The 8,163-nt window shown below is 45.3% G+C and overlaps 1 long non-coding RNA gene across 1 annotated transcript; it reads right to left on the bottom strand.

The window, feature by feature from the left end:
* Positions 1–6,871: 6,871 nt before the first annotated feature.
* On the bottom strand, positions 6,872–7,958 carry LOC121137180. The gene is made up of 2 exons (XR_005874415.1): positions 7,663–7,958; positions 6,872–7,074 (listed from the first exon to the last, which is right to left on the bottom strand). It is a non-coding gene; the product is annotated as an uncharacterized LOC121137180 (long non-coding RNA).
* Between the last annotated feature and the right edge of the window lie 205 nt (positions 7,959–8,163).

Genomic DNA, 8,163 nt, shown 5'->3' with positions numbered 1-8,163 from the left:
TAAGAAGTAGAGGCAGGAGAGTCAGGGATTCAGGTCATTTTCAACTATGTATCAAGTTTATGTCCAGACTGAGCTACATGAGACCTTGTCTCAATCCCATGCCCCAAAAGAAATAGGTAAAATTCATTTCACACACACACACACACACACACACACACACACACACACACACACAGGTGTGAGGGTATTCAAACAAAACATGTTTGACTCTCATATAAATCTCAGAACTATGAAAATTCCCCCCAAGTTAGTCTATAGATTTTTTTAGATGTAACTGGCATAAGTTAAAAATATCTAAAGAAAACCCCAACAGGATCTCTTTTGAAACATTGAAAAATAATCCTTACATTCCTCTAAGGGAACAAACATTCAAAAATAGCCCAGAAATTTCTAAAAGTGAGAAATGAGATGCTAAAATGTATGGCACTACCTCAGAAACTGAGCCAATGACCATCGTGGGCCCAGAAGCATGTGTGGACATTTAGGAGAATTGTGTATCAGTGAACTAAGATAAACTATTCACGACTGGTCTTAGAAAACCTAGCTAGCCATTTGGAAGGAATAAACAGAGCTCATCCCAGAGTCCTTCCTTATGCCATGTAAACTCCAGAGGGATCAACGACTTAAATGTGAAAACTGGGACAGTAAAAGTAATAGAGGAAAAACAGACGAGACTTTCATTACCCAGGAGAAATGGCAGTCTATCTGATTATGAGTCAAAGGCCAAGAACAGAAAGAGGGAAAACTCGATAAATTTTATTTCATAAATAATGTAAAACCCTGTAAGTTTAGTGAAAAGGGCAAATGATAACCATAAATAATGTAAAACCCTGTAAGCTTAGTGAAAAGGGCAGAAGACTAACAATGAATATGGTGTTCAAAGAGTTAATGTCACAAATCTTAAACAGAGTAAATAAAACATACCCTCCTATATAATTTCCCAACACCATTTTTTTTGTTCTTGGCTTTAGTTTTGAGACAGGGTCTCATATAGTATAGGCTGGCCTTGAAATAGCCGTATAGGTAAGGACAAACCTTGAACTTCTGAGCCTCCTGCCTCTGCCTCCCAAGTACCAGGAAATTACAAGCATGTACTATCACACTAAGCCCTATTTGACATTATTGTTGCCAGAAATAACCAAAGCTATCGAGATAGTAAAGGTACTTGCCACCAAACTTGATCGATGATCATTCCTCCAGTCCCACAGGTAGGATAGAAACAGGTCCACAGACTGTCCTTTAACTTCCAATGAGCTGGTGAGCACACACACACACACACACACACACACACACACGCACATGTTCACACACACATGAACACATGCACATGCATGCACACATGTATGCATACTAAATACATAAATGTGATTTTTAAAAATGAATATAGAACACCCTTATGAAAAATTGTTATTTGGACTGCTGGGATTGTTTTGAAGCAGGGTCTTATTATGTAGCTCTGCCTGCCTGGGTTTCCTGAATCCTGGGATTAAAGGCATGTGCCACCGAGCCTGGTAAGACTTCTTACTTTTAGTGCCTGTCCCCATGACACTGAATTCCCTGCAGCTCCGCGGTATGAAGTTGGTAAGTGGATCTTCCTCAGGTAAGTGACTTTACAGGGACTGTATCTTTTGTTGAGTTTGACTTATCAAAGACACTATAAGCCTTATAAAGTGGAAAAAATTATTCTTTCTTGGAATTTTCCTTATTTCTTTTCTAAGTCTGGAATAATCTTTGCAGGCTCTTTCTCGGTTTCCACCTTACTATAAAAGCTTCTGGGTTTTCAGCGTTAAGACGTTAGTGCAGTTCATCACGTGACTTAAAGCTATCTTGTTAGATTTCAAGTCAATTGTAGCATGTCTAGATGTAAGTGGAGTTTGCTTTGCTTTGAGAAGGCTTGCATTTTCTTTTTAATTTAGAGCCCTTAGGAATATACTTTCTTTTTCCTAATTTCATCCTGTATTTTTAAAATTTTTAGTAACAAGGGATTACATCTTTATTATCTACATATTGTTTCTTTCTGCATATCTAATAAACTTATGAGGTAAACAGAAATAATTCTGTAGCCTTTATATTGTTTAAATGCTAGATCCTACCTCCCTCCTCCATGCACTCATGAGGTGGCTCCTTATTTAGCAGAGTGGTGACACAGACACGCGGTCCCAGCACATGGGAGGTGGGGGCAGGAAGATCAGAAGGCTAAGCTTAGATGAGCTACATGCGATCCTGTCTGGGGATTGGGGGACCTCATTATTGAGCCCCTGGATATGTTCCAGTTGCTTCACACAACACAGGCACGAAACATTCATGCACATGCGTGAGTGGGTGTGATTGCTATAGAGCAAGTGTGGAAGCCAGGGGACAGCCTCTCCTGTGTCAGCCCCTGGTAGGGGAACACTGTGATTACAGACGTAGGTTCTGTTCGGTCCAGCTTTTAGTCCCGGGAATCCAACCTCAAGTTGTCAGACTTGGGCAGAAGGTACTTGATCCCCTAAACCATCTCTCTCACCCACTGAAACATTGTTTTAGGACATAATTCTATAACATGTTACTTCTTTCTCTCCAAAAGGGTGACAAAATCCACAATATCGCTATACTGATATCTAATAACCTTGGTTGCTGCTGTTGTTGTTAGGTATCTAGTAGCCTCGGTAAATGGCCATGAAATTTAGGGTACTGTTTTCCTAGTACAGATGGGCAGCAGCATTATTTTCATACGGTACTCACGGCCCCTGGTGAGATTAGATTTGCTGGTCTTCACTGGAATAGAAACACTTGTTTCCCGGCCCTATTGGTCTGTAAAGCATGCTCTGCCAGTTGCTCTACTGCATATTGATTGAGGGGCATGCCGTTTTACAGTGCCAAAATGCCATGTGGTCCTTTCCTGACTAAAGATTTGTAGATCCCAGAAGGTCCATCTTATTCAAGACTTCTAAGTCTTACTGTCATCCAGATAAACTGTATATGCTCCCCCTCAATACTTAGGCTTGTATCAGTTTCTCTTCTACTGCTGTGACAAAACACCATGTCCAGGAAAACTTATAAAATAAAACATTTAGCCGGGCGGTGGTGGCGCACGCCTTTAATCCCAGCACTCGGGAGGCAGAGGCAAGTGGATCTCTGTCAATTCGAGGCCAAGCTGGACCGACAACCTCCAAAACAATACAGAGAAACCCTGTCTTGTAAAAACCAAAATAAATAAATAAATAAATAAATAAAACATTTAATTGAGTTTATGGCTTCATAGGTTAGAGTTCATCATGATGGCAAAGCAAAGCAATGGTGGCAGGAGCAGCTGAGAGCTCAGGTCTTGATCTGTAAGTAGGAGGCAGAGAGAGCACACTGGAATGGTGTCAGTCTTTTGAAATCACGAAGTCTGCCCCCAGTGACACACCTTCTCCAACAAAGCCACACCTTCTAATCGTTTCCAAAAAGTTTCACCAATGTGGACCAGGTATTCAAACCTCTGAGTCTACGGGTGTCACTCTTATTTAAACCATCACAATTGCTGGGGCAGCATGACAGTGGGGAGCGAACAGCAGGCATGATGGCCGGAGATGGCAAGTTGAGAGCTCACACTTTGAACCACAACCGTGAAGCAGAGAGGGCAACGAAAATGGCTAGAGTCCCTAAGCTCTCGAGGCCCACCTCTAGTGACATGCTTCCTCCAACAAGACCGTGCCTCCTAACCCTCCCCAAGCTGCACCACCAACTGAGGACCAAATGTTCAAATGTATGAGCCTCCAGGGGACATCATTCAAACCACACAAAACTCAAGATGTTTTCCATGTATCTGAATTTATCCAGACAAAAACAAAGTAAACATAAGCAGAGCATCCATAAGACCAACTATGTGTCAAACCATCATCTCTTATGATGTCATAGGAAGGAGCTTTGTAACACAGATAATAAAAACCCAGAGATTGATATTGGGGTTCTAGCTGATGGTCAGTAAGCAAAGCAGCCAGCCACTACCTCTTACCTCTACCTCAGGCTGAAAGGGCTGTTCTGTCCTCAGTGTGGCTGGAGAATAAATCTCCCATGAGACCCTTTGGTTTTTCCTCTTATATCCCCCTAGTGCTGGGATTGAAGGCATGGAATCCCAAGTGCTGAGATCACCTTTGTGTGAGCTCTTTCTCTGTAGGGATGGATCAATTTCATGTAGCTCAGTGTGGCCTGGAACATGTCTCTTGAGTCTGGGGATTAAAGGTGTGTGCCACCATCATTGGCTGTATGACTAGCTAATATGGATGCTGGAATTAAAGGTGTGTATCACTGTATTGAGAGTTCTAATAGGTCTTAATAATAAAAGCCAGGAGTTAGATACATGAGCAAAAGCTTAAAGATCAGAGAGATGAAGGAGCAAGCCACAGCCACACCTTACCTCACTAACTTCCCAGCTAAAAAGAGAACAAGTTCCTGTTTCCTCCTGCCTATAATCCTTTCTCCTCCCAGTCATCTCATTTCCTGTCTCTGCCCAGCCATCTCACTTCCTGTCTGTCTTTTAGCTATTGGCAAGCTCCACCCTCTGATCTTCAGACACTCTTTACTTGTACAAACAAGATATCACCACATATCACCTTTGCCTGGCTCTGTGGCTTGTGGCTAGCTTTGCTTTCTGTACCCTCAAGCAAGCTTTAATAAACCATAAACAATACATCACCACAGAGTTTGGTGAAACTCTGGAATAAGTGAAGAAGGCTCTAGCGTTGGCCCCGCCTGTCTTTTTGGAGACTTGAACTCTACAAAAGAAAACAAAAAGTCAGAGGGACTTGGGTGACAACTTGCGGAATCTAGCCACATGTCTTATACATTAATATCAGCGATTTCCAAAATAGCTTCCAGGGAGATGGCCTTATACCTGGGATCCACTATGAAGACTGAGCCAAATTTGGCATTTCATTCATGTGGAACAAAGTCCGACCAGCAAGAATATCTTTTCCTTTTCTTGGCCATCAAGGGCAGCAGAACACCCTTGCTGTTTATAATAAATACTTGCTGGAAAACAAATTAGTGTGGTCTTGCTCTAGTTCTCCCACAGAGGTGAGCTGTTGCAAAATTCAACTGATCTCACGGTGATTTGTGGCTCAAACTTTTTTTTTCTTTTAACCTTGATTGACAGGACTTCCTACTCCATAGTGTGACTTCTAAACTTCACTGTATGTATCACAGTGCCCGGGGCTGGGCTTCTCACCAGAACGCTGAGTAGAAAACTTGGCGGGAGAGCTCACTGTCACACACATCAGAAGTGTGTCGTGTGGTAAAACACCACTTGATCCAGTAGCATGGAAATAGACACACAGCTGTCGGCTGGAATGCAAGATGACTAACTTGGCAGTACGGGCCAACATTTAACTGTACATTTCTTTGTCTCAGAATTTCTGCTGCTGAGAACTTTTCCGATGAACGTGCTTGTCCAAATTTGAAGGTGCGAACATGTATAGGAGTATTCCTTTGTTGTGAAGGTAGGAACGGCAGGCCTTTAAAAACTGCTTCGTCGTGCCGCAGAATTCTATGCAGGCGTTACAAAGGACGAGGAGAGATGTCCCATATATTACTAATTAAAATCACAAGATCTCGAAGAGTAATGCTTCTTGTCAACTCATTTGTATAACCAAAGAACAGAGACATACAATTGTCTGTGTACAAAATTAATGGAAGGAATATACAAAACGTTAACAGTGGCTGTGACATTTCAAAGTATTGAAGAAGGAGAAGAGGGAAGATTTCATCTTGTGTCTTATACAGTTGAATTGTTACTACTGAATATATCGCCTTCATGATTTCTAGCACCTTCCATCTTCTTACTCACTTTTATCTATCTTGAGTTAGCCACTAGGTTTTCTAAGGATTGAGGTTATTTATTTTTATATTAATTCTCTCTCTAACGTAAATCTATTTCCCAAGTGTGTTCCCCCCAAGCCATTTTTCCCCTTTAAATATGGCCTTTCATAGTTCTTTAACCTGTGATTAAGAAGACAAAACCCCAGTACATGAATCCCACTGTAAGTACTGAGTTTCAAATTTTGTATGTAGGGGGACACAACATCAACAGACACTGATGAAACCACGGTGTCTGGATGCAGGAGGTCAAAGAGCCAGATACCCTGTACTGGGAGCCACAGGAGGGCTTAACTGGGGCATTTCTGGTTGTGCCTTAGGACTATGAGCACTCCAATCTCAAGATATAGCTATTATTCCCGGATCATTGCCACGAAAGACCCAAACAACTCCAGTCTATCGTGTCAATGTGTATTCCGGGAGTCTTTAGTGCACGGATCATTGGTGAGCCGTACCATAAGAGCCCAGTAGGAGCCTCGGCCGCTTGTGAAATCAGCACACGCTCGGGGACTCCCCCAGGCCAGATCATTTGCAGCGCATGGCACCAATGCATACTCCCGGAGTCCTTACTCTGCTGCCTGTGCATGATGAGGGACAATACTCACCAAAAGTACCTATGAAATAGTCACAGCCCTTACACAGTATTCACTTTTCTAAATGACATGTCAGTGCGTTTAGTGCGGACAAATAACTCCTAAAAGGCACAGAACACCCCTGGAAGCTAACTTCGTACACAACGGGATTGTGGCATGGCTGCGGGCACCCCTACAGTAAACAAAGGGAAGAACAGACGCCTCTTAAGCCACAGGCTCCACTCTGTGTTGTCAGGAGGTTTCACGCAGAGACACGGCCTCTTCCCTGCCTAGTTTCAAACCATCCGCGGAGGAAAGCGGGTTGGTACAATCAGAGCTAGAAAGTTCCTTGGGTCTTCCACCTCCAGACCAACACTGTCCAACAGAAATAGAATACGAGCCACAGACATAACTGTAAATCTTGTTCACAGCTACCCATCTTTAACAACTAGAAAGCAGGATTGATCAAGGCACTATATTTTATTTCACACACTATATCCAGAGTATGAAGCTTTCAACATTCAATCCTTACTTTACAACCACTACCGCGAGAGTTCTCCATCTTTCCCTCACACTGTGTTTCCTTCGCCGAAGGATTTGGCCTGGCCACACTGCAGGTCCCAGGTGAGCAGGACACGGTGGTGAGCAGCCCAACTGTCATGGCCTAGGGAAATGGATTGCAGGCATGTAAGCGGCCATGTCTAGACAGGTGTGCCTGCCTGTCTGTCCCCCTCCGTCCCTCACCGAGGCTGCTGGTCTTTTCTTAGCAGCCTGGGGGTTCAGGTCAGATATGGGTTTTGTAAGCATAAACATGCCCATAAAGACGCATTCAGAAAGAGAAGACTACAATCCTTTAGGCCCTATCGCTAGTGCCGCGATTAGGTCATCTTTCTCGCTGCTGAAGCTGAAGGCGATCAGGGATGGCTGCGGAGGGAGGAAGGAGGGCAGAAGGGCCTTCAGAGTGTACGTGGTTAGATGTGCATCCCGGGGTCGCAGGGTCACTAGACCTGGGGGCGTCGCTGATCTGGGACCAGGAGTCTCATGAGAGACACAAAGGGGAGGAAGGAGCGTGACAACGGAGACAAAGCGGCTGGGAAGAGAGAGATGCGGGCGCGGGCGGCGCAGTCCCGAGACTCAAGGGACAGCCGGGGCGGGGGGCTGCGGGGGGGGGGACGGGGGTGGCAGGCGACACGGCAGGCGATTTGAATATCAGGCTCTGCCACACTCGGGGCGCCGCTGACAACTTCATTACCTCCGCATATAAAAATGACTGCCGGGGAATGCAAATGGCTCGCGCGTCTCGGCCGCCTGCCCCCGCTCCGCCGCCGGCTGCGGGCCGGGAGCCGCCACTGCGCCGGGGTAATGAGCGACCCGAGGCGCCTCCTTCCCGGACGGCGGCCAGGACATTGCCCAGACTCCGCAATGTCTCCTGTGCCTGGCTCTAGGCTCTCATCCGGGTACCTAACCCTGAATCCTGATGGCGCGGGTCCTGCCCACGCCCAGGGTCACCATCCCCAGGGACGCGTGGCCTCAGCTTTAGGCAGGGTTCTCATCTACCCAGCAGGGAGAGAGGAACTACAGCTCCGGCTCCCCAGCCCTTCCGGTCCTGCTGCCACCCGGAGGACAATGAGGCACCTGCAGGACCCTCATCCCTAATCCCAGGCCTGAGTTCCTCCAGATGGAAACTAAGGCAAGCTGCGTGCAAAGGCAAAAGGCGGTTATTTACCGGAGCCTTTCTTCTTTGGCACACAAA

The sequence above is a fragment of the Mesocricetus auratus genome, unplaced genomic scaffold, assembly GCF_017639785.1.
Source record: "Mesocricetus auratus isolate SY011 unplaced genomic scaffold, BCM_Maur_2.0 Super-Scaffold_100676, whole genome shotgun sequence".
Classification (NCBI taxonomy): domain Eukaryota; kingdom Metazoa; phylum Chordata; class Mammalia; order Rodentia; family Cricetidae; genus Mesocricetus; species Mesocricetus auratus.
Note: the sequence above shows the minus strand (reverse complement) of the source record. Positions and strands in the feature narration are given on the sequence as shown.